The 25,522-nt window shown below is 41.3% G+C and overlaps 1 long non-coding RNA gene across 1 annotated transcript in view; it reads left to right on the top strand.

Moving 5' to 3' along the window:
- Window positions 1-25,249, top strand: part of LOC308190917 — a 105,351-nt gene extending 80,102 nt beyond the window's left edge. Inside the window, exons 6-10 of the long non-coding RNA XR_013947567.1 lie at window positions 2,338-5,839; window positions 9,695-9,883; window positions 11,100-11,192; window positions 13,032-13,111; window positions 17,271-25,249. This is a non-coding gene — a long non-coding RNA (uncharacterized lncRNA). The remainder of the gene's footprint in view (window positions 1-2,337; window positions 5,840-9,694; window positions 9,884-11,099; window positions 11,193-13,031; window positions 13,112-17,270) is intronic.
- Window positions 25,250-25,522: the final 273 nt, after the last annotated feature.

The following is a 25,522-nucleotide window of genomic DNA, read 5'->3' as shown; positions in this document are numbered from 1 at the left end:
ACTTGTATCTCTTGAAGTCCCAATTTGTGTCCCGTTGTGATTATTTAAGAAGTGTCTGGGAGCCTTGTAGGAACTGAGCCCTGGGATAAACTAAAGATTAGTTTCTATTTACTGCGAAGTACCAGAAAGCATGCTAGCCAAACATCCCTGGCAGAAAGGCAGAGAACAGCACTCCAGCACCCTTGCCACTGCTGTGACTCGAGTGCTCATAGTGGCTCTGGCTGCACACACAGGTAGAAGGTCAATGTATTTCTGTGTTAAAACAGAGAAAAGGGAGGTTGAGAAGAAGAGAATAAAAATATGTGGCCTTTCTGAGCTCTCGTAAAAACGGCAACAATTTAGATAAGAAAAAATAAGAAACATCCATTATCTCTAGGCATTACTGTAATGGTTACTAAATATTAGAGAGAGAAAAAATGTTTTTCTATCTAGAAGATGGCATATCAGTTCTTGATGGCTCACTAGCAAGACACCCTTCTACCATCCCATTCCCCCAAAGAACCCACTTTTTAATATTTCTTCTGTTGTGAAATAGAAATAAATATGGGCAGGTGATGGTTTTAGAGACTGGTACTTTTTAGCTTTGTCTAGAAGACTCCACTGATTTATCCAGCAAAAGAGAAGGGAAATATCCACAGTCCCCATGTTGCTGGTTTGCCAGTTATTGAATACTGCAGATCAGTAGTACACAACCTTTTCAAAACCCATGTGTCATTCTGACAACTTTCCAGGACCAAGGGGGGCAGACTTAATCTGCTTGCATATTAACATAAATTTACATAGGAATTGAATCAGAGATGAATGTGCACAGTTGTTATTATTGTGTATTTACAATAAACTGCACTGTAAGTGTTGACAGCGCTTCACAAAACAGAGAGGAAGACAAAACATTCTTTGAGAGTTGAAGAGTAAGTGAAGCACCATTTTCCTGAAAACGGTTCTTCACGTCTTCCCAAAAATTTGATATGGCCACAGGCATAGAGGAATGCAACATTGAGGCTGTTAGGTGGCTACTGTATTTGTATGAATAGCAGATTAAATCTGATCTTCCACAGAGAAGCTTGCTGTTGTCTGTGGTTTGGAGGGACCCTGTTTTTTTCAGGGATGGAGATAAGGATTTTGAATTTTGTGTGCCCTCATCCAAACTTGTATCTCAGCTTCTACTTTTTTACTGAATTACACAAGCTCCACCTCTCTGAGACCTGTATAGCAAGAGGAAAAGTTTCACTTATCTTACATTTCTGCCTACTTGATATTTAACTATTTATGCATTGAAGCAGACATTTCTAAGCTTGTGATGGAACAGGGTTTGCAACAGTGCTGCGTATTTGAAGGCAAGACATGGAAAATTTGCTGTCTCCTGGTACGGGAAAGTCAGTGGTGCACAGTAGGGTTACAAGTACAACCCTTTCAAGCTATTTCACTACTAAAGAAAGGATCCCCTCTGAAAAGACCTTTAAATAGATGCGCTTTTCATGTGGTGCAGAAGGAAAAAAATATTCTAATGTTGATTTTTTTTTTTTCAAAAATTAATCAGCAGTGGGCACTGACATTTAATAAACTGGCCTGTAGCATCCCTGGCCATAGAACACCCTGGGAAAAACTCCAAACTGCCAACACAATTGCTGGATAAGCCAGCCTAAGGGACCTGGAGGGCACTGACAGAAGAAATATCCCCTTTAACTTTCAGCCATGGTGAAGATGTGCATTCATTACCAAAGAAGTGGAAGAACACCATGATGTGCTCTGACTACATTGTTTAATATACTTGTTTAGATGTTGGAATTAACTCTTATTTTGACCATTATTTTTGATGTCTTTTCTCTTGAGAAAGTTAAGAAGAATAAGGAAAACAGTGTATGTGTTCAGCACATCCCTTTCTGTACTTTGTTTTGGGGAATTGTGTAGTTCAAGATAGGATGGAAAATGAATGAAACCTTAAAACAGTACACCTGTTAGTTCAAATAAATCAGACTTAGACCCCGGGTTGAATGTGTCAGCTTGGGAAACATTTTATTTAGAACTATGTGGATCCTAGCAAACGTTTGAGGGTCAGGTGTGGTACAGGTGTAAATCAGAGTAAGCCCTGAAACCTTTGCTGGAAATACACCACAGTAGGGGCAGGGTGTTCAGAATGTCTTTTGACAGATATCTGACCTCCCTTAGGACCTTAAGAATGAGAGGAAAGTGGCAGTGAGTTGGCTCTCAGAGTCCCAGGTGGTTTCCCATGGCAGCTTAACTGGTCCCCCTGCATCAGCTACTGCTCATATATGTGAGCTCTTACCCTTTCGTAAATATGATGTAATGCAATTTATTCTCATCTTTTTTTCACTCCAGGTTATCCCTGTGAGCCTAGGTCTAAAGAAGAAAGAGAAACGATGACTTTTTTGGATACTTTTTCAGAGGGCCCAGGCTGAGGGTATAACTGCAACTATGAGAATAGGAGATTGGTATGGTAGCACATGTCTCTTTGTCAAATTTTTCTTGGCTCTTTGGTTCAAAACCTTGTCTTTCATACTGTGTGAGTCACTTTTCTATTGGCAGTCTAAAACAGGCGAATGAAGCAATCCTACTGCAAATCTTGGGACAATTGTTGGCCATCCTAAAACATGTACGTGCCTTTATGTCTGAACAACAAAAAAAAAATCATAAATAATGTTATCCCTGTGAATCAGAGTAACCCAACTCAGGGCTTTTGCTTACAAATCATCTCATAAATTATTCAGCCAGTTCCAATTTTTAGGTGACTTGCTGAACAGAATCTAGGTCATAAATTGACATATCCTAAATTGGGCCAGTGACAGAATGGATTACATAAGGACTTTCACTGCAGAGCCCCAGGTCCTAGCCTCTCCTGCAATAAATAATTAAGTATTTTATGGAGCATGGGATAAATCCAAGAGACTGGGGAAGCTTTGATTTAAAATACACTATAGCCTAGTGGTTAGAAGCATTTCCCGGGAGATTCAGGCTCTGTTCTGTGGTCTAAATCAGGCAAAAGAGGAAGCTGAGGCCAGTTCCAGCCTCAAAAGGGACAGATCTGGCTGGCAATAGGTGGGAAGGTGGTCATATTCCCTCCAGGTGCTTTTTGTGAGGCATCCACCTGGGAGGCATGTTGTGAGAACCTGAAAGCCAAGCAGAGGAATGTTAAATTTGTGAAAGTGCAGATACAAGCAAGCATCAAGCTCCTTACAGATGGTGTAACGATTCCCTCCAGCAGCTGAAATGTAAGGTACTTTTGTTATGTAACAGTAAGCATCTGTAAATTTAGTTGACCAAATGGGAGATGTCTTGAAGATCCAAATTTGAGTTCAGGTGCCTAACATGGCAGCCCATTACTTTAGGCTATTTATGAGTTGGGTATCATGTGCTTTAATGTTTACTATAATATTTTCAATTCTTTCCCCACATTGCTATTTTGAGCTAACCTCAGTACCCACAGAGGGCTCCATGACCCATCCACTGACTGCTGAGTTTGCTATGAGACTAACTGTAACTCTGAGCCTGGTTTTCCCTCCCATCTGGCAGCAAAAATGAACTGCTGCTGACTGAATGACCACTGATTCTCTTGGAAGCAGAGCTCTGCTAACAGCAACAGCCAACTCTGTCACCATTTGTGAGGATTTGTAGCTTGGACTCTGAGACATCTGGCTGAGATATTTACGCAGTCCCGTATTGCACTCACTGAGGCTCTGCTTTCACATCTGGAGTCTAGACTGAGTGACTCTATGGGCTGGCCTTCAAGCCTCCAAGCAGCTCATGTCCCCCTTGTTCTCGCACTTTGTCTTTTTATTGCTTTATTGGTTTATTTATTTGCTGTAGGTGCTCCTATCATATCTCCTCAGACATTCCTGTAATGGCCACTTGAGAGCTTCAGTGAGGAACAGCACCAGCTGAAAGAAACCGGGCAAAGGCAGACAGGATGTACAGGGAAAAAGGGCTGTGTTGAGGCAAAGCTTTGATTGCGTGGTTGTGGTAATGGGGAATGCCTGGTGCTTGATTATGCTGTTTCTTCTGAGTTGTACAGCTGTGACTGTGGGAAATGACAGTGCTCAGCTGCGCACAGCTTGTATTCAACACATGTGACAGGGAGCGGGGGTTTCTGTAAGCTGCAAGAGTTGGCCATGTGGTTGAGCCAGGCAGGGAAATGTGGTTGAGCCAGGCAGGGAAATGAGTTGCCCACTATCCTGAGTCAGATCCATCAGCAGGATGCAGGTACAACCTGGGTCTTCACAGAGCTGTTCAACTTCAACCTGGTTAGAGTTGTCCTCTGGATGGAGACCATTCATTGTCCCCAGGGATAAGGCAGGGGTCCAAGGCCTAAAACATGGCATGGTGGTTAGAAGTTATAGCCAAAATGTAGAGATCTGAGGTACCTGAGACATTGGTATAGGGCTGGTAAATGCAGCACAGGTCCCGTGGGAGAGACCTAGAGCATCTAAAAGAGACATTTAGGTTTAGGAAAATAATCCCTTCATATGTTCTGCCTTTGTGCTTAGTAGTGTATATGCTACAAGCTGCAGCCCCATGCAACAGGTGAAATCCTTCTTGATTTGAGTACTGGCCCCAACGATATCACCTGCTGCTGCTTCCTGCACTGGGAGCAAATCTTCCCAAATGTTGCTGTCCTTATTCTCAGCCTCTCTTGATTTCTTTCCTTGGGCCTTTAGTCTATTAGTTCGCCTCGGTCATCTGTCTGTCCCACATTCTCCTTGTAACAGTTTTCCTTTGTTTCAGATTTTCTGGTTGCCTAACAGACCTGTTTGCTGCTGCTAGAGAAATACTGCTAGGGTATCAAAGGCTAAGTATTGTTGACAACAGTGGTGTTATGATCTGGAAATGCAGTGGAGAAACTGAATGGTCTAATAGGGAAAATGTATGTAGTGCTTGAAAAGACGGGTACTGTGAATGTACCTGTTTGTGTAGGTAGGTCTGTATATATTTGGATATAGATAAGCCAGAATCTAAATTAAGAGAATGTCACAAACTCTAGAAATTCAAGCACTGAAATACAGTTCAATTCATCCTTTAAAGAGGGGTAAAAAGGGATTTCAGATATTCTCCATGCACTTAAAGTAGCCAGCAACAGCATGATGGCAGTCCTAAGTAAAGGGCCTTAATCAGAGTGTATAAAAAGTCTGGAATGATGTTTGAACAGCACGTCCAGCTCCCAAGCATTGTCTCTTTCCTGCTATCAATGACACCCATTGTGCAATAACAACATTTGCACAGAGATACGTCCTGTTTTGCGCACGGAGAATATATTGAAGCAACCATAGGGCTGCACTAGCCTTGACTAGAAAAGTCCCCAGGGGCCCGTCTGCCAGCTGCTGACTGATGTAGAGCTGCTGCTACTGATAATAGGGTACATGTGCTGGCTTTGAGCTGAACTAGGCAATCTGGGGCATAGTCAGATGCGCTCAACAAGGATCAAGTTCAAACCTGTTTAAGAAGTTAGTTCCCGTCAGCAGTGATTTAAGCTAAGTAGTTTTGTTGTGGATTGGAAAGGACGAGGAATGCTCACACAGTCAGCTATTTCATCTTGGCTGTCACAGTGGTGATTTCAACACAGCCAGAGTAGTCGGAAAGAAAACAAACAGCTGAGATCTGTAACTTCCTAAATCATAAAGACACGAGCTGCTAAAGGTGTATTTCCATTAGATGTTTGCATGCTTGTATGTACCAGAATTATGCTACCGACTTTGCTCTTTGCAAGTAATTGAAATCAAGAGGTGCCTAAACTTCTTTGAAGATGTAGCTCATTGTTCAACACTGGAGATGGCTGCCGTTGGTTGAATGCTGCTGATCCATTCAGGACCTCAACCGCAACAGGAAGAATGTAAGTGTGGCTGAGGCTAGAAAACACAGATTTTTGCTGTAGAGATTGAAGTACCATTGCTGGAGAGCAGACATAATTTTCCCCACTTTATGCTGTCACAGGAGAGGAAATTAAAAAATGATCACTGCAAGATTTAAGAATCATAAATACATTAATAATTAGGCAACAGAACATTGTACATGACATCTGCATTAATGTCACCCAAATTCATCACTAACGGTGCTCCTTCTAGGGATATCCCACATGTGGTAAGCAGGATATACTTTTGTGTGAATAGTGTTTCACACCATCCCGTATCAGTGAGGTCGGCTCTGCTGGCTTCCAGGCTTGGGAGCCAGAGTTGGCCTTGTATCAGAACAGTCATACTGTGAAGCTACTGAGCAGAGCTCCTCTGTATTTCCCCAAATTATTCAGTTCCTTTATCAGAAAAACACATCTTATTCATCAGGAAATGAAGCTAAAGGTCTTCTTAGTGATTATTGCCTCCTGGAAGTATTACTGCCGTATACTTGTGGAGTTCTGGAGCAGCTGTAACTGTTCTGGAGTTCAGCTGTAACTATTCAGTTTTTCCCTGAGAGGATTCCCAGTGAGGGCACCTTCAGGCAGATCTAGAAAAGCATCTCCGTGAGTAAATGCCTATGATGAGATTCCTGTTGGTAGTGACAACAGGAGTTTAGATCTCAAAAAAAAAAAAAAAAAAAAAAAAAGGCACTGTAAGTAGCTACTAAATAACTACAAAATAACTACTACTCTGGCTTGGATAAACTATGGTGAAACAAAGGTGACTTCTTTCTGGAATAAATTGTTATGTCCGGTAAGTGATCACTATCTTATAATGAAATATAAGTTGAAAATACACACATACACACACTCAGAAAAAATAAAATAAAAATTTACTTAAATCTTGTTACTCTGGCAAGGATCCCACTGACCACAATTTTACCTTTGCAAGGATTAAGAGAACAGCAGGATCTGAACAGCTGGTTGCTTAGTTGGGTTGTTGGTGTTTCTAAACATATAATAAGGCAGTGCTGAATGCAAATATTTTATAATCTGAATACAGAGATCTCATACCATCACTCAAGACCTCTTGAAGGCAATGCATACAACATACAAATAGAAGCTGTAATCTATAATGCCACAAATCCTTTAGGAGGATTATCTCTGTTATCTCATCTGGCATCAGAGAATTACATGTAATATAGACACATAAATGGCTTAGTCACAGGAAGATCCTTTAGAGAAGGGTAGTAGAGAGGAAGTTTTGTTTGCTTCTAAGCCGGGCAGAAGAGGGAAAGCTCTTCAAATGACAAATGGATCAGAGCTGAAGTCTTCTTTGGGTTTGCAGCAAATCTTTTTCAGTTGGGAGAATTAGCCAAGGGAGCTGGACCCCCACTATCTTGATTTTGTGTAGTCATTTACAGCCATGCAAAGGGTGGGTGTCACACATGCTTGTGCCTCCATTTCCCTTTGGCTAGGTTCAGTCAATCTGCATGAGTGCTAAGGGCTATGGAAAGTGAAAGACACTTGGAAAGAGAAAGACGATCAATGATTAAACCCTGTAGCTCCCTACCAGCCCAACAAAAGCCCTAGATTTGAATAACTTGAGCTCAGGATAGGAATGCTTGACTTGAGGCTCAGTTTCATAGCTAAACTGATGATTTACTGATTGCAGAGCCTGCCTAAATTCATCTTGCATAGTTTTCTCCTACTACCTTCACTTATTTCTCCTTATAGAACCCTGCTGGTTTCTTCAGAAAGTGAAAAACTGATGCAGTATGATAAAATTTCCCCATTGGCTATGGCTTTCCCTGTGTCTCCTACCTACCTTGTATCTTTTTCTATCCAGATGAATGGGATTTTAACCTAGTCTTGTCTGCTTGCTCTAGTCACCTTATTTCCTTCTCATGTGTGTATCACCCTGTTTTTCCTCTTAAAATCTCGCTCTGTCTCTCCTTTACTAACAATAGAAGCAGAGTTGTTCTGTCCCTTCTTAAAAATACTTATTTATCAGAATCCCTTCCCTCGGCAGTTACCAACCAATTACCAACTCTTTCATTCCTTTCATCTCTAATTGCATCTCAGACAGCACTGAATGTGTTGTTTATTGCCCATAAACCAGTGTCAGAGGTGCTGTCCCAGATCCTCCCCAGTCCAGCCTCTACACTTCTCATTCATCTCAAACCACCCTCTTCAAGTTCTTTAATGATGGTAGGACAAAAGGAAAAGAAGGGAAAGGACATGTTGGCATACCTTGTAATTTTAAATACCTGTTTTATGTTCTCATGTTTTGGGAACTGATTAAAAACCCACTAAATTAAAATTAACTCTAAATTAACTCTTTCTATTGATGTAATGATCTTTAGACAAGGACTAACAAAATTATAAATCGTGAGAGTCAGGGTTCAAAAAGGAATTTCAGTATTTTTGTTCAAAGATGGGTCATTTCCTGTAGCTTTCACAGTGTCCTTTCCACTCCACTGACCTCTGCCTTATCATATACAATCTCCTTTATATTCACTTTTACAAGATAAGTAGTTGGATGTGCATAGAAGAATGTGCCATTTTCTGAGAGCATTTCTTGGATTCCCTGAAGAGATTAGTACAAAATTTTAATTAGGGGCATTGGCAGAGTTCCCGCATGTTGGTGTATTAGGCTGTGGTTTTCATTTTCATTCCCCATTTTGGTTCCTATACAATGCATAGGATTTCAGTGGAACCATGAGACTTAAGACTGGTTTACGGTGCACGCATTGTCCCTTCAGTTTTTGTCCCTGCCATTGATACAGATGAGTCATGATTAGCAGCTGTCTCGTCTTTTTCTTCCAAAGACTGGGGCGGTTGCCCAACATTTTGAGGACATTTGTCCAAAAGATGTCAGAGTCTGAAGTGACCAGTACAATTTCCACTAAAACTCTGGAAGGCGTACAGGATGCAAGTGTCATTAATTAAGTTCTAAGAACCTACAGTGCTGTGGGAACCTGGCAGAAAATACACAAGCTGAATTTTGTTTGCAACTTCCTTCTATTTAGGAATTCATTAAAGGGTTGGAGCATTTGCAGGGATTTCAGGACCCAGTGCTAGAATGGCTAATTGCTGGCTTGGTCTTTTGTATACAGTGTAGCACATAAAAGGACTGTGATCAAAGAATGCAGGTGCTGCTGAGGGCAATGAGAATGCAAGTATGGTGATTGCTTGCCGGATACAATATATAACGTTTCATTTAGCTGTGCTTTGCTTTGGTCCATGATTGGATTTTGCAGGAATTGGTGAATGATTTTGACTGAAGTGATTTAATAAATATATTGTTTAAGCAGAGCGAGAAGTTTATACCTCTTCTTTCATCTTCCTGTTTTTTTCCCCTTTTAGCACCCAAGGGAAACATAACCACCACTATAGATCTAACTTTGATTAAGGCATTAGTAAGTTTAAGTTGCTTTCACCTTCCTCAGTATGTTAGAGGTGGCTGTCACAGTTTTAGCTGGATCTGTGGTCGTGTATTGCAGGAGAGCCAAGTTACACAGTACAGTTTAGCTTACATATCTTCACAGTGAGAGCTTGAGAAATCACAATTTTATGGCTACATTTATCATACATACCTAGATTTTCTTCAGTTACATTCTCATCTTGCCAATCTTTTCTTATATCATTCTCATTGAATAGCAAAGAGAAATCTACGATGAAGCTTTCTCCTTTTTTAACAACCATCCAATTTGACCTCCCCCAAAAAAAACAAACCAAACCAAACCAAAAAACCAAACACAAACCATATGAAACAAGTAAAGCTGTGGCCCCTGTTTTGGAGAACATGCATGAGTAATTAAATAATATGCCCTTCTGTCACCATTTTTGCAGGGAGAGGGATTAAAATCTGTGTTCACAGGCTGAGAGCAGGTGTCTGTGATGAGATCCCATGCTGTGACATGCATGCAGCACATTCTTACATGAAAAGCCCTGGCTGATGAAATGACCACAGGAAGACAACATGGAACCCTCCCGGCAGGATCAGAAGAAGCTTAATTAAGCTCTGTGGTCAATTTTGAAGTGAGTGTGTGCCCACTTTAGAAGAGCGTTAAGAAAACTGAAAGCATGGCTATATTTTAATTATGTTCTGGTCTTTCTGACATTCCTTAAGTAAACTGTATTACCTCTTGCGTGGTCAAATGATACAGTGACTCAGAAGTGAACACACACATCTTTACGTAGATGGGATTTGGTAATTGATCCAATGTGGTTTTAGAGTTTGTTAGTTGTGGACATTTTTTTTTTTTCTTTCTGGCAGAAGGCAACACTGAACCCACAGTTTCTGCAGTTATACTAGATACTGTTGTTTCAGTTGTAATTATATTACTGAAATCATGGACTACAAGTTCCCTGTAATCTTGTTAGAACTTAGAAAAGGTTAAAAAAAATAAAAATTAAAAAAAAAAAAGCAAGACTCAGAGAAAAGATGAATGTTTGTGTTAGGATGGTAAATAATAATGATAAAAATGACAGTAGTACTGGTGGCAGCAGTTATTTGCTCTGTATTACTCTGCTTTTCCACTACAGGACTTAATATTCTTTCCTGATTTCCCTGAAGCAACATGAGAAATTCTTTACATGTGCATGACTATGGCTATTGCAGTAGTGGTGAAGCAGAGATTTGACAAGTGAAGTGTTCTAACAGCGCAGGAAGTCAGTGATGAAACTGGAAAGGCAAGACGAAAGTACCCATGTCTATCTTAATGCAGAATATGTGGTGAAAAACTGTAGCCTGGCTGTATGTGGATTGATGGAGTGACAAAGAAAAGCTTAAGGCTTCATAAACACCTTTGCTTTTCTCAACGTAAAAATATGTTCTCTCTTCCCTGGGCTTTTTTTTTTTTTTAACAGAATGGTCTAGGTCCTTGTCAAACATGAAAGAAGGCTCTGTCTGAGAAATTCATTAACCAAATTAGACATAAAATAATGAGAGGATGAGAAGAAAGCAGCCAGGAATGGGGGGGGGGGGGGCGAACCGGGGTGCGGGTAGCATGGACGAGGATAGCTAGAGACAGTTTTCTGCAAGGGTAGCTGATTGAAACAATGGTATGGTACCCTGACTAATGTAGAGCTAATTAAAACGGTATAGGACAAAGCATTATCAAACATACTATAGGGAACAATCTTTCTATGGTAAATCCATCCCCGATGAAATTCCACTGACTTCAATAGGTTTTCTTCTGGGATGAATTTGGCCTGATAACCTAATAAGTCTTTTCTGCCTCTAATTTCTAAGGTCCTTTTGTCAGAAGCATAGCAAGAAACTTCAGTCTGGCTTTCAAAAGTGCTGAACACCCAAAACTCCTACAAAGGTCTCCGTGAATCACAGGTACTCAATACCACTGCAAATTAAAACTGAATGAACTGTTTCATGTTTGCTGTGACTTTTCTCTCTGTACAGTCACATCTCCACAAGGACCCTAAGTTAACCCCCTAAGCCTTTTGAGGCAGAAACTTCCTATGCATAGGTACAACACCTCACACAGTGCAACACAGAGCTTAGCAACGGCCTCCAGGCATTAATGAAATAAAATTAATTAGTATCAACAACAGTAAATTATAATTTCACAGTATTTGTATTTGCAGGGCAATGGGTAGTGTGTATTTGGGCTGGCTATGTATAGATGGGCCTGCTTTTGTTACCCAGTTTTCAACTGTCCATGGTCTGATTTTTCAGATAAATCACTTCCAGTGTGTTCATGGTATTTGTGATCTTAGAAAATCTGTCTTTTTATAAGTCTATAAAAGCCATGTTGGGAGACAGTCAAAAGTAAAAACAACTGCATCTTATTATGTCTGCAGCACACAAGTGACTCTTCCCTTCACTCTTCAAGCACCACAAATTCATGTGCTTCTAGTAAAACCTCTATTTGTACATTAAGTTTACACTGCATGTTGCAGTAAGCATCTGTGAGGTGACCAGGACTGTCATGTAAAACCATGTCAGACTTGTTTTGAAAGGTCCAGATCAAACACAGAACATGCTCTTTGGAATTACAGAATCATAGAATCACAGAATATCCTGAGTTGGAAGGGACCCACAAGGATTACTGAGTCCAAATCCTGGCTCCACACAGGACCAGCCATGTGTCTGAGAGCATTGTCCAAACTCTTCGTCAACTCCAGCAGGCTCGGAGCTGTGACCACCTCCCTGGGGAGCCTGTCCCAGTGCCCGACCACCTCTGGGTGCAGAACCTTTCCCTAACCCCCAGCCTGACCCTCCCCTGTCCCAGCTCCATGCCGTTCCCTCGGGTCCTGTCGCTGTCCCCAGAGAGCAGAGCTCAGCGCCTGCCCCTCCGCTCCCCTCGTGAGGGAGCTGCAGGCCGCCATGAGGCCTCCCCTCAGCCTGCTCTGCTCTGGGCTGAACAAACCAAGGAAACTCAGCCAGTCCTCATATATCTTGTTCTCTAGACCCTTCACCATCTTTGTAGTCCTCCTTTGGACACTCTTTAAAAGTTTTCCCTTTCATTGCTATGCTATTGTAAAGTCTGCTCATCTTTTGCTTCCACTCCCTGGAAGACATACATTGTATAGACAGAATTTTAATAGCATGCTTCTCTCTGATCTCTCTCAATTTCTAGTTTTTTTTTTCTAAGAAAAACAAAAAAAGAAAGTCCCCAAAACAGAAAACCCCACTGTTGAACAACAAGTTGTGCTCCAATTTTATTCTGAGGGCTGTCTCCAAGAGGAGGATTACTAGTTTAAATCTGGTACTTAAAAAAATAGATCTGTTTGATTACTCAGTGCTTGGTTTTCAAAAGGACAGCTCCTGGGGATCTTAAAAAATATCCATAATGCAATAGGAAAGGAATATAATAGACTAGTTTGGAAAAAAAAAAAGTACGACGAGGGGAAAACATAACATACAATGCATTTGGTGTGAACTTTTCCCAGAAGATTGCTTGAGCCTCATAGTTCACTTACAAGCAGAGTACAGTGATGCTGGGCAGCCTGCCAGTGCTTGTTATTGTAGTACTGTGTGAGCTAGTTCCCAAGTGAAGAAAGAAAAAAAGAGAGAGAGACATTTTTTTGCCCTTCATAGGTGTCCCACACTTTCCTCTCTGCTCTCTCTGAACACCGTCCTGTTCTTCTCTACATCAAGGTGCTTTGGTGTATGCTACACTGTGCAGATGTCACACTAATAATTTCACATGTGGTGCTTTCACAGTTCAGGGGGACTGACACAGAGCTGTATCACCTCGCTGCACTGGAGGTTTCAGCTAACAGCTCTCACCTGATAGTCTAACGGTAAGGCACCCTCTAATACACATAGTGAGGATGAGCAACACCTTGTCCTCACAACCAAAGTATCTTGGAAGGGAAACATTTCTAGCAGCGAGTGCCAGGCTAAGTTGCATGTCTACACTGAATTTTGCAGCCAGATGTGAGCCAGGATAGCTTCAGCTTAGTACCATGCTACAGATACCGTGATGTTTCCAGCGGCTTAGAGTACTGGCAGAGCTTCTTCATGTCGGCCTGAAAAACAGTTTACAGGCATGGATGAGTCAAAGGCTGACAGTCTGGCCACAAATGTATAGCAAAACTGAGTATGGATGAAGGAGGCCTCCTACTTTCTTGTATCTATATTCTACCTGGAAATCCATCCAAGAACCTTTCAAAATCAGCAAACATGCCATGGGGTTGTTTTTATTCCCCTCCCCTCCACATCCACACACCTCCTCTTCATGCTGGTATGTTGTCTTGAACTACAGCACTCTCTGGGAAGTACTTGCACAGCCTCCATCAGAAGCATGCTGGGCTCCCAAATGTGATAAGAAGCTGATAAAAATGATCTGGGCCTGGGTTAAAACAGCCTTAGTGGAAGAATATTTAGCTAAATAGATACCATCTGTCCCTCAAAGTGAGCGTGTCCTTGTTCTGCCCTGGCCTGACCAGTATGAGCTGTTGCTTTTGTGGTGCGGTCCATGTGTGGACTGGCTGTTGTTCCCAGGACCTGGGGCGATTGTTTATGCAATGTGGACTTTATGAGAAACAGTTTCAGTTGCAGAGAGGGCTTTTTTTTTTTTTTTCCTTATTTTATAAGGATTAAAGATTGGTAATGAAAACAACATTTCAGCTTAATACAGAAAAGTGCTGAAGCTGGAGCTCAGCTGAACAGGCATGTTTGCCTGTACAGCACATTTCTTTAGGGAAGCCAAAGAGGAAAGGAATCCTGAAGAGCTAAAAGCAGTTTACAAATTACCAAGAGAGTTTTCATGTCAATAATGCATGGTGCAAATATTTTCTAAGGGACACAGGCAGTTAGCACACAGCACTGATTTTACAGTTTTTAAATGCATTTTTTTTTTACCTCCTCACAGATGTAGATAGTGGAACAGAGCTTGGAGAGGGCTGCTGCTACAGACCGTTCATGCAGATACATGGGAAAGGTGTTAAAGACAAGAATCAGAGGTGCAAGCTTGCTCTGAGAATGCCTTAACAAACTTTCAGACTCGCAGTACTAAAGCAAGAGTGTGGTCTGCCTAGAGCAGGGTCCTGCACACCATTGGAAGCCCAAGAGCAGAGGAACTGTCACACTTCCCCAGGGAGGGTCAGGTGGGGACACCTGCAGTGGGACAGTCACACTGTTTAGCTAACCTGAGCATATTCATGATACCTAGTCAAAGTGAAGCTGAATATCTGAAGGCCTGTATCTTCAGTCTCTGAGCCATGTTATAGGTATGTCTGTCTCAAATGCTGTCCCTGGTTCTGCCTCCTGTCTGGACCTTGAACCTTTGTTGTAGGTGGCTTGTTTTCTGGTTGCTGAGCCCTGGACCTGGATTAGTACTTGCCATGTCTGGGGCTGTTGACCTTATTATCAGCTCCTGACTCTGTCCACTGTGGTTGGGCCCTATGGGGTGGTGCCTTGCTGGTGAGAGTGCTGCTGGTGTGGGGCTACCCTCAGCCCTTAGCTTACCTTCCCTCAGGGAGCAACCCTGTTCTTGATGCTTCCTCAACAGTGTCAAAACCTCTATAGTCATAGGATAATGTCATAAGAACTCTAGCAATATAGCAACACAATAATAGCAACACAAAATAGCAACACAATGTAAAGGGGTGTTATCCTATTGTTTATAGGCTAGTTGGCAATGGAAGCTGAAGAGTCTGGAGGTCCTGAAGTGGGCAGCAAGAGTGTCTTTTCCACCATCCATTGTAGCAGCCATAATGTACAACACCTGCTTCTTGGCAGGGCAAAGGCTTCTCACCATCTTGGTGTTGTTCATGCTGATTGTCAGGAGACAATCACAAGGAAGATGAGGGTCAACTGTTTGCCTGTGGAATGAAATAGAGGTTCCTGGTATTTCCTGTGCAGTTACTGTTGCCTGTGATCTAGCTGAGGGAGTGGGAAGGTGCAGTGGCTTCAGTGCTCTGAGACTCTGGACCAGCAGCAAATGACCAAATGTGGCCTCGAGTACATCTGCAGGAGTGATGCTTACACATTTGTGTACGGCAGTGATTATAGTTAAAATTTCACATGGCACCTCACCATCACAGCCACTGTGGGAGTCAGCGGTAGTATTTCTCAGAGCAAAAAAAAAATATGTTAAAGAGGGTAACATTTAGCAAAGAGGTCCAAGGGAGCTAGTTCTTGTTCATCTCCAGTGAGGTTTGGGCTTTAATTGCCTGAAGACACAGGGGAGGAGGGCAGCTAGTGTAAAAAAATGAAATCTCAGGAAAGGGACAAGTTTTCTTTCATTCCCTGCCTCAACATTTGTAGAGGCAAGGAGGTCCCTTGGAATCCCAGGAAGAGATGGCACTGCAGGGAATTCTGAAGGCTTTTAGTGCTTTACTTGAAGACCTGCAACTTTTGTGTGGTTTGAAAGTGAGGTCAATTCATATATCTGTGTTCCTTTTTCTCCTAATTACTTTTACTTCGAAAGTGAATCCATCACCTTGGAGATGTGTGCTTTTGAATAGGTTATTCAGGCCTGAGCGGTCTCAGCAGTGCGTGCAAGGCCTGGAGCAGCAGCACTGCAGAGGTCTGCATGCAGGGAAGAGAGGCAGGAAAGGGGATATTCACATGCAAGTGCATCCTGTGGTCCCACAGTTAGAAAAACTTCCATGGATGGACCCAGACCTAGCAGGCTTGGAAATATGTGACATCCTCATTTGGGTCAATTATGACAGACAAGAGAAACCTAACAGTATGTGTAAAAGTTGTAGAAGTTATAAGGGTATACTACAGAGGCATGTGTTCTGGGAATATCTTCCAGGAAGCGAAGGATATTTTTGTATTTCTGAATCAGACATGTTTCTGGTATATGGAACACAACAAGAAAATTCAGAAGTCAAACTGTTGGGATTTCTTGTTTGTTTTGATTTTTCCCTTACACCTCAATGACAGAAGACAGCATATGCAAATAGCTTACAAATAACTTAAAAGAAAATTACCACTGATTTTTGCACAAAGGACTGCAATGTTAGAAGAGTGGATATCTGAAAGGTGTTTCTGGGTGGCTGCAGAGTAGTACTAAAAGGTTGTGCTTTATAAAGAGCATGTTTATAAACATGATTTAAACATGATTATAAACAGTGATGTTATTCAGAACAGTACTTGCTATAGGACTTGCTGTGATATCTTCTGATTAAAGCTCAGAAGCACAGGTCTTGGGGTAGAGAGTAGAAGCTGAAGCTTATAAGCAGTTGACTGTTCATACAGGAAACTATTAAAATTTTCATACTTATAGTGACAGTCAGATAAGAGGCAAAATTCTATTCTGTTCTTTGAAATTTTCAGTATCAGACCCTCCTAAGCACACTAGGGCGCTTGCTTCTTCTTCTTGTAGTAGGGTGAAATGAAACTTCTTTTTGATGGCTGTTTCAGCTCAGCGTTTATGAGTTAGAAGGGCTGATCCTTGGACCTGGTCTATTTTCATTGCATGTGTTACACAGATTTCCTTAAAAAGGAATCTTGTGCCTTAGCCAGAAAGATAAATAATGAGAAAACATCTGCTATTTAAGCTCTGGACTGACCTATAAATCTTAATGACGAATGCAATCCCAGAAGCAGAAATCATCTACAGATTGCAAAATTCTCTCACTCTCTCTTTTTGGTTTCCTTTTATTCTTTGTTGTTGTTGTTCCTCTAATCCCTTTAATTCCTGGTAATTTGGAAGCCCAAATATATTTTTTCTTCTAACTGTTTCATTATAACTGATAGGAGCTGCTGAGAGAAGGGCATGGCAACCATAATAACACAAGAGTGATGGAACAGACAGACCCTATAAGGAGCTGACAGGCAGACAATAATGACAAAGTAGAGGTTGGATAACTAATAGTTTGGATGATTTACTCTTGAGGAGCTCTGGAGGGTGGGATGCTTCTTTGCCTGTTTATTTCAACCTCACATGCTGAAGAAAGGGTTTGCTTAGCCACTTTAATCTTTTGCTGCATTTTCTCCTACCAGGGAATGGGAATCTGCTTCTTTCTTCAGTGATTCTTTGCAGCCTGCCTCCCAAAGACAAGATTGTTCATAAGAATAAGAAGAGGTTTCTCTCTCATTTTTCCTCTCGACCTGCAACAGAAAGGGTCCAGCAAACTTTCAAAACATCTGCACCCATGAGGACTGAAGAGCTAAGGAGCTGGAATGCAAATTTCTGTGGAGAATCTGAGGTTCAGAATTCAAAGAAGGATTTTGGCATGGGGCATGGCACGCCTGCAGCATGAACAAAGACAAGGAAACTCTCATCTTGAATTTGCTTGAGGTACTTAATAGAACTGAAGGGCCTCTCACACAGCAAGTCATTCTGTTATCTGTTTGTTTATTGCAAGGTCAGGCTAATTTTATTCTGCATTTTACGTTGCTTTAATCTAAACATTGGAAGAGTTGATGTTGAGGTAAAAGTCTTCGGAGATTGTGAGCATCATATGGACATTTCTCTTGATAAATCATAGAACCATCCCCTTGCAAATGCACAGTGTTGGAATATTTCTTCTTCTGAAGCTGTTAAGTGATCCTTGCATCCAATGAGTCAGTGTCTTTGGTCTGTAATTTCACAGACAGGTCAGTGGGTAAGAATTCTGTGGAAATCAATTCACCTACCTGTCCCAGGCTGGGGCAGGAGGGACACATAAGTTGAGCTGGAAATTCAGCTCTCTTCTCAGATTGGTACTCCCTGGGCAGAAATTACCCCATTCTGAATTGCTTTAGAGAGACACAGCTATAGTTCCAGAGTGGCTGGGCTGGCACTTTTCAGGCACACAAGCAGACTGAAAATAAGATAGCGTTTGTTGGTTGAAACAGCAATCAAGGGAGCGAGAGCTAAAATTAAGCACATGGTGATACTCTGTTTTGTTCTTTCCTGTGCCCTGAATACCATCTGCTTGAAAATCAGGTGAATCCAAGTGTTATTCTGAAAGGTTCTCCTTATTAGATTGAGATTTTCATAAAGTGGAGCAAAGTATTTTATCTAAAAGAGGAAATAAATAAGAGTCTAATAAGTGAATGCAGAAGAGACTGCAAACTGATCAGTGATCAGAAGAGGGTGAATGGGTTTGACTGACATCTGGAGAAAAGCAGTGCTGTGCTCTTTCAATTACAGGTTTAAGATTGCCACAATTGACAGATTAAAGGTGTTCACCCTAATCCAAAATTATACTTTCTCCAGTCAAATTGACCATTGTGTCAGCTTCAATTTGTTCAGATACGTCACCCACAGTCACTGATTGGACTGATTCACTTGCACACTCTTTGACAAGGTCCCTGTTTTGTGTTCACTCCTTACTTTTGCTATTTCCCTTGTCAGACAGATACTCTAGAGGCATTTCCATTATCTCCCATGTAGCTGTACCTCAGAAATGTAGTGGACTGGAAAGAAAAATCCTCGGGCCAATTATTCTGACATAAACTCTATTTATCAGAAAGCACGAGAATATGAAGTGTAAGTTAAAATAGCTCAAAAATAGGATGCATACATGCACATATACATACACCCCAGGCGTACACCTAAGTAATGCTGTGCTCAGAGCCTTTGCTGTGACTGAGAATGGATGAGCACTTTTAAATAAGAAACGACCTGAACATTGCCTCAAAGTCCAGATTGAAACAGTCTCTCTGAGAATGGAAGTGCTTAAATTTAAAGCAAAACCAACAAATTGTTTACACAGTTCTGCCCTGTAGCATTTCTGTTAGAAGCAAAAGCACCAAACTGCTTGGAGAACAGTTATCCTGTAATCTTTCTGACTCTGAAAAAGGAACCGAAGTGAATAATATTTGCACATTTCTGAGAACCGTACTGGTGCTGATGCACCAACACCTCCTTGGACAAGGAGGTGAAGAAGAAGAGACAAGTTGCATTTCCTTTTCCTTCACAAACTGAAAGAAGTGGAGGTAGTTGTCTCATAAGCGTAAAAACATAAAGTGGCATTCAGGTTCATGCTTTTCAGCTTTAGCCAAATGCATCATGTGGGCTCTCCCTTGAGAGCCAGATTGAAAGCAATGGCATCCCACTGAAGAATGTTCCCATGGGGAGTTTTGGAGTCTGGAGAGACCTTGGTGGTGTACCCTAAACTTCCTCAAGGTGTGCGCAGTCCTGCAGGGAACATGTTAATCTCTAACACGTTAGAGAGGGGATGGCAGGGTGCAGCCTTGTAGGCTGTGAAGGTGTGGCAGTTCACTGGAGCAGTCAAACTCAAGGCAGTGCAAAAGAGATGAATTTGTTTGATCTCATCTCCCTAGATCTTCATTCATATATATATTTATATATAAGTCACTTGTTAACTCTACATACCATCTTTACATGGTGATGTGGCTGGTGCTCAAGCCCCCAGTATCATCCTTGTTGAAATTTCATTTGAATCTTATTTCAAACTGATGTAGGTGCATGCGTAATTAATTTCATTGTCTTCTCAGACTCTTTTGCATCTCTGCTTATGTTTTTTTCCCTGTTTTTTTTTTTTTTTTTTTTTTTACTCTTTGAAGTTATCCGTGAGAATAAAAATGAAATATTTTGATGAGGTTACAAGTACATAAAAATGTCCAGTATTATCTATCTTTGTAATCCATCTGTCACAGTTTCACACACAGCCATTAGTGGAGTTTCCAGGCACTTCAGTATATAACGTTTAAAAGAAATACTACAGCCAGAACAAACATTACTTGCCTATCCACCAAAAAAGGTTCGGGGATGACTTTTCATCCACTAATGCTGAAGGAAGTTTTTTTCCTCTGCTTGCAGTAGCAGTTTTGAGTGGGGTGCAGGCACAGGTTCTGTGTAGCTAGCAGGACCATGGCATGCTATGGAGGCTTATGAAGCAGGACATTAAGGACTGAGTAGGGTGCCTCTTGTCAGTGCTAGAAAATCCTTTGCTTTACATTCTGGAGAATCCCGTAGCTAACATACTTCTATTTTACACAATATTTGCAGAATGTTTATAATTCTGTCAACATTTTACCCAAAATGTTATATATCCCTTGAAAGACACAAACTGAAGCTGATGGATTTTGGTTTGTGTTTAAGACTTATAGAGAACAGGGAAAAAATGCACTCTTGTTGTTATGGCTTGTAAACAACTCTAACACATTGGGTAATTTGTGTAGATGTTTGAACTTTGGCTTGTGTGTTACCCCCAACCACAACTATGCCTTTGGGTTTTCTGAGTAAAGTTACTATGAAAGATAAGCAAAAGGAAGTATAAGAGCAGAGCAGTACTTAGCACTGTCTATTTGGCTAACATCAGTTTCCTCTATGAGGTCTAAAGCACATGCCTCATACACACCCTTCAGTAAATACTGAATGTACAGCAGCAGAATTTGTTTTTATTTATTGATTTTCCAGTTTTCCATAGTCGTGGCTCGTGTTCCATGAAGTTAGGGTGGGAACCATTCCTTCTGTCTACAGCTCTTTGAGTATGCTTGCAAACTTTGTGCAGAAGCAGGCTGGGCACACACTTTTCGTTAAGATATATGTGATGCAGTCTGCAAAGAAAAGTCTTGGAGTAGCTACCTTTTATGTTTATTGACTGTAAAATGAAAAGGTACCACTGGGACTGTTTATGTGACTCAGGGTTCGGTTTTCATGGAGATGAGCTGTAGCTGTCACTCCCACTTTAATCTGGAACTGAACGATTTTTTTGTAAACTGCTGCGCAATGCAAGGCAAAATGGCACGAACAAAGAGGGACCACAGAGGTGAGCTTGTTGAGTCAGTACCACTTAGTAACAGTTTGTAGCAGAGAAGTAGAGGCATCAGAGATTCAGCAGGGAAAGAAAGCAGAAAACCGTCATTGACTTGACAAGATCTGAAAACCCTAAGAGAAGAGGCAGAGAGGAGGAAGGCAGTGCATCAGCAGGGCTGGGGATCAGCCTGTTCTAAGGAGAAACAGAGGTTGACATGTTTCTCCTTGATTGACAGCACCTTGGCCAGCAGAGACTCACAAGGTGATTGCCCTGTGGATACTGAGCATATGAATGCTTAGCGTAATAATGTTAGTCCTGGCCCACTGCTGCTTGTGTTAGCAATAAATAAGACTACTTTTATGTATCTACAATCCTGCTTTTGGGCCTCTATGCCCAATAAAAGATGGCCAGACCTTGAGGGCTATATTTAATGTGGTGTCCTGTATTGTGCAGACTGCAGTACTGGCCTCAGTTAGTTCCTTCTTGAACTAGAGTATATATGTTTGGGGAAAAAAAAAATAAATCTGTCTTGTTTGAAAAGTTTTCCAATAATGTATACTCTATTACCCCTTGGGAAATAATTCAACTGGTTAATTATCCTGAATGTTAAAAATCTGTATGTCAGTTTTACTCTGAGTTTGACTGTTTTTAAATTCCAAACACAGAATATTATTATGTATTTACTAACTGAAAAGCCCACTCACCGTGAGGTTTATGCTGCCGGTTTTGATGGTGAACATGTCTTTTACCATCTCCTTGATGAGCATGACCTACCTGACCCTCTCACCTTCAGGTCTGTGCCCTAATCATGTGTCCTGGGACTGTCATTCCCCTAACTGGATCTTTTCTGAATGCTCTCCAGTGCTTTGATACCCAGAAACAGACACAGTACTGAAGGTATCCCATTGCTACCAAATACATAGGAGACCTAGTAGTGGCAGGAGAAGAAGTATTTCTTGTTAATATAACTGAGCATTGCGATGGCTGGAGCACCACTGTGAGAATTTATACCACCAGGAAGCCACCTACTTTGTCATTTACAACACTTTTGGCCACTGGCTGTTCGAATAACCTGTGCACCTCTTCAGTGTGAAGAATTCTCTGTTGGTAGATACAAGTCTGTATCCACAGGCATGTCATTTGCCTGTGCCTAATTTAGCAAGTGCTCCAGACTGGTGATTTGTGATCTTTATCACTCCCACTGACTCTTTTTGCCAGGGTGGACTTAGTCTGTAATGCAGTTGTGTTTCCATCCATGACATTGATAAAAGTGTTTGATAGCAGAGAGGAAGAAATAATTTGATGGGGAGCTCACTCAAGTCTCACCTCCTTGACTGATGTCACTCTGCTTTAATTCTTCCTCAACTGACTCTTGTAGCAAGCTGTACTCTGCTCACCTGGTGTTCATAGGGACCTGGACACCTGCTCCAGCAAACATGGAGCCATGACAGTGTCCAGATAGGATAGTCCAGGCAATGCAATGCACCAAGTTATAAGCCAAGTGAAGTCCTTCCCACCTATCTACTACTAGACCAAGATACTTTTACTGGATCTGGTGCTTCACATCTCTGAGATGCTGCTGCTCCAACCCTTATATCGAAACAGGACCAAGAACTGGTCCTTGAAGACTGGCACTCATAATTCCCAAGGGACCCCAGCTATTCTTATGTTTGCTGCTGTCGACTGACTCAATTCAAGGTTGCCTACTTGTGTGCATGGGGCAAATGGCAACTTAAAGTTTAACATTTTCTGATTTCCCACTGCCTCTTCTTGTAACATCTATGTTGTTACAACATCTGATGTAAAACCAGAACAATATATAAATGTGAATATGACTCCTTTAAATGAACAAGGAATACAGCAGAAAATGAAGAAAAGTGCAGAGGATTAAGTGTGTATCATAGAGGGAATATATTGTATTAACTAAATGTAAACATATTTTCTTGGGTTTTATGTTTTGGAATGAGAATGAATGGGACAGATCAGCAGAACAGGGATACCCCTGGTGAAACTTCGCTTAAGTCAGTAGAGTTACACAAGGGATACATTTGGCTGATTCTTTTGCTAACGGCTGTATGAAAACTTTAATATAGAGTTTCTGCATGTGTGAAGTGTATGCCAAGACAAATGCAACATGCTAAATGGAACCTCCTGATTTATTTAAATTAAAAATGCATTACAAAAAAACAGTGGATAATTGGAGTGGAATGGATCCAGACTAGAATCGTCTGTCTCATGTCTCCAGAGTGTCTGAGGGAGGAGCAGTGAGGAATATCTTACTTGTAAACCTAAGCAATGAAGAATATGCAGATAGCAGATAATTTCTTGAAACTGCTAAGATCCAGCAAGGGACTCAGAGCTCTTTAAAAGACAAAGGTTGTAATCAGATGTAAAATAGCAGTTTTGGCTGGAGCTGATATGGACTAATAGATTACTAAATTCAGCCTGTTCTCAGCTGTTCATCAGTTAACTTTCTCATTGGCATTTGCCTCCACCTTCCCTTCCAGTTCAGTTCTGTCAGTATCGTTGTCAGTCCCCAAGTGGCCAAAACGTTCTAGGTATAAAAATAAACCTATCAAAAATGCTGAACCTGAACAAGCTTGTTTTGCCTTTGCTGTGTTGGAATTTAAGCCTGGAGATGTGACAGAGGCTGGCTAGCTACCAGTAATGCCAAACACCTGGGTTGGGCTAGGAAAGGCAATATCTTGGTGTGGATCATCAGCAGCCTGAACAACATCTCTGAGCACGGTCTGACTTCAGTATCTGAACAACATAGACCTTCTTCCTATAACACCATTCGCCCACTAACTGCAGTGTAACCCAAAGCCCTCCAGCAGCCACCTTTCTCTTTGTGCTGACCTGAACAACCATTTAAGCTGTGTAACTGTTGAGCTGCTCAGAGATGTAACTCACACTGAAGGTCTGGAGGGTTTCTCAAGCTCTGGGTTTCCCCTGCCATGCCCAACCAAACAGACACTCCTAGAACATACCTAACTTGCACTTGAGTGAAAGTGGTGGGAGGAAGAAAAGGGAGACGTGTTTACGTACCCAGTAACTTCAGACATGAAAGACCCAATTTTGAAGGGACGCTAGAAGCAAACTAATGCTCCCATGTGCACTCTTAGAAGTGGTGCAAAGAAGTTTCCTTGACAAATGAAGAAGCTGTTCTACTTAGCATGAAATAATTATGCAAATGCCTCTAGGATGAGGCCAGAGTAATCACGAAAGCCAATGCCCATGTTAACAGTGCATTAGATACATGGAGTGACTACAGCCCCCATGAAGGGCCGCGATGGAATAAAAATCCTCAGCAAAGTTCTCAGCCTAGATGGGTCACTCTCAAGAAAAATGGGGCAACTTTGTGTCCATATACATACTCAGAGCCAGTGGCAGACTGTTTTAATTTCAAGGGACTGTCTGTGATAAGAAACAACCAGCAAGAGGAGAGAGAGGAACTGGAGAGAAGCTAAAGCACTCCAGGAAATTCTGCCAGGTCCCTGATGCAAGTTGTCTCATATGTTGAGAAGTGCGATGTTGCGGCATATATTTCAGTGGAGGAGTTATGTGAGTGTTGCAGTTTTCCTATGTATGGTGGAAGTACCTATTAAAAGAGCAAGACAGAGTGACAGTGCTTGCGTAAATGTATCGGGATGGAAAAATATTGAAGTATTGCCCATAAAAAGAATTAAAAGTGAGATTTTCAAAACTACTTCCAGAAAGTTGACACTCAATTTTCTTTCATTTCTAATGGGAAAAGAGTATCAGAATTGGACACCTTTGAAAATGCCTCCTTTTTTCAAAGGGTCTTAAATTCATTTTAATTGGTTTGAACTCTTCGGATGTTTAAGCACTTTAGAAAATGTTACCATGAATCAACAAAAATGTGCTAATCTATTACTTCAGAAAGTTTAACATTAGCATCCCAATGTTAAGTTAATTCATCAAGGTTTAGTATATGTCTTTAAAAAGAAGCTGTCTCCTATTAGACTGGGTTATAAGAAGAATAGTAGATAACCTTAGTACTATCAAATCCAAGCAGTGTAAATAGCCTAACTTTGATATCCTAAAGTTTGAATACTGAAATGTGAAATCAAAATGTTCTTTCACAGCTCCATCCAGTGACCACAGAAGTCAGACTGAAAATTTCTGATGAATCCAACAGGCTTTTAATATTGCTTTTTCCACCCTGTTTAATGTCTGACCTCTTACAGCTCTCTTCCTGTAACAAAACTCCTAGGGAATCTCATTCTGGGCAGTACCTGACTTCTGCCTAAGTTCTAAGAAATAACAAGGTCATTTGGTAGCACTGCTGAGCTCAAAGCAAAGCCTAAAGACTAGGGAATATGTACCTTCTGCAAATGTATACACTTCTAGACAATAAGCTTTTATAGAGTATAGTGTTCATTGTTTTTTCTCTAATTCTAAGCAACTGTGGTGACAGTTCCACTTACGGTTTGTGAGATACAGGAATTATGCACATCTTAAAACACTACATGCATGTCGTGCAGACTCAGGCCTGTAATAACCTCCAATGTCAGGAGT

This window comes from Anser brachyrhynchus (assembly GCF_964034855.1).
Source record: "Anser brachyrhynchus genome assembly, chromosome: 2".
Lineage (NCBI taxonomy): Eukaryota > Metazoa > Chordata > Aves > Anseriformes > Anatidae > Anser > Anser brachyrhynchus.
The sequence above is the reverse complement of the archived record's forward strand: the minus strand, read 5'-3'. Positions and strand labels throughout refer to the sequence as shown.